The 1,557-nt window shown below is 43.9% G+C and overlaps 1 protein-coding gene and 1 pseudogene across 1 annotated transcript in view; both read right to left on the bottom strand.

Moving 5' to 3' along the window:
* The window catches only part of PTPN13 (protein tyrosine phosphatase, non-receptor type 13), a 176,472-nt gene that overhangs the window by 2,964 nt on the left and 171,951 nt on the right, over positions 1-1,557 (bottom strand). The gene's annotated exons all lie outside the window — the stretch shown is intronic.
* On the bottom strand, positions 7-1,546 carry LOC105289582 (annotated as a pseudogene).

Raw genomic sequence — 1,557 nt, forward strand, 5'->3', positions numbered from 1 at the left:
AATTATTTAAAGTTCATTTTAGGGCAATTCTAAATGCCACTCCATGCAGTTTTTTGACTCATGTTTGAACATGCTTTCTTCACAAAATAAGGGAGAGAGCAAGAAATAAAAAGATTCATTTGTTGTGACTGAGATTCCTTTGTTTAACTGTACACTGTGATGAATAATTTTCTTCCATAGTACTGTGAAGTGCTAATTCTGTGGTTTTCATGAGGAGACTTGTTAAAGGATCACATACCCATTGTCATGCTATGGAAGTAACTCTCACTCTGAAAAGGGTTTAAGAAATTTTCCTCCATTTCGCCATCATCCTTTGGTGTGCCCAGTTGATTACTCAGGCTCATAATATTGGGAGAACTCTTGGAAATACTGTCTGCATCTCCTGAGCCTAAACGGCCATTCATGTGATGTGACCTCACTCCTCCTAATCCACCTATGGGTCTATCTGACCCCAGGGCCCATTGGAAAATTAGGTCTGTTAGGTTCATGAGGTACTGCATTCATTAAAGTATACATGCTTTCTCCACAGTTGGTTGAGTCTGCTAGACTAGGCATGATGGGTGTTCTTGGTGGTCCTCCACCTCCTGCAGGATCTACGTAATTCCCAGGAGATGCTGAGGAGTATGGTATTGAATTGGCATTTGTTGGGTTTGGCCAAGGTCTACCACCACCTGGACCCATGTTCATCCCAGGCATTCCAGGGCCACCTACAGCATTCAGTGGAGTCTCGTTGTACCTCTATAGTTCTGTGGTCCTAAGGGGACCATTCCTCTTGGAGGAGTCATTCTCTGCATTGGTCCACCCATATTTGGATGTCCTTGTTGTTGAGGTGGGCCAATCCACTGGGAATTAATGGCTGACTTCCTGGGACACCTTTAACTGCCTGTTCAGGTTTCCTCAATGGGGGCCTTGGACCTCCAGGTACTGAGGTGACACGAATGGCTGAAAGCACCCTGGTGGTACAGGATCTACTGGCATGCCATCTCCTGGGGGAATGTTTCCTAGCAGTGGACTGGGAGCTGCCGCAGCACTATAATCATGGAAGGTTTTTGCTTTATTTGAATGTTCGCATGTTTCCCGTGTTTCTGGAGCTATAAAGTACGAATTCCAAAATACACACCACCAAGAACGTAAGAATCCTGGTGGTTCCCCCATAGTGATGTTTTTTTCCCCCATCTTATCTCTGATACAAAATGTTAGGGACTATTTCTGAGCTCCTATGTGAAGCAGATATTCATGTACGTAGAGTGCTAGCATTTCCTGGGCCTGGCTTTTGGACAGGAAGGTGTGGCTGTTACTCTGGCCTTTGCTATACATACTCGTGATAGTAAACTTCTATATTCTTCAAGTAGAGAAATGTGAATTTATAGATACATGAAAGTAGCTTCCAGATCCCTCCCCCAATACAAACAAAAAAGGATAGTGGAACCGCTCAGAGCAGACAGACACTCTAAATAATGTAATCCCTGAGAAGGACACAAGACTGTAGGTCAGTGGGTGATAACCCCATTGTCTGATTTCAGGTGAGTGAAATGAAAATGATCAAAACAGAAGACG

Source organism: Pteropus vampyrus, unplaced genomic scaffold, assembly GCF_000151845.1.
Source record: "Pteropus vampyrus isolate Shadow unplaced genomic scaffold, Pvam_2.0 Scaffold25, whole genome shotgun sequence".
NCBI classification, from domain to species: Eukaryota; Metazoa; Chordata; class Mammalia; order Chiroptera; family Pteropodidae; genus Pteropus; species Pteropus vampyrus.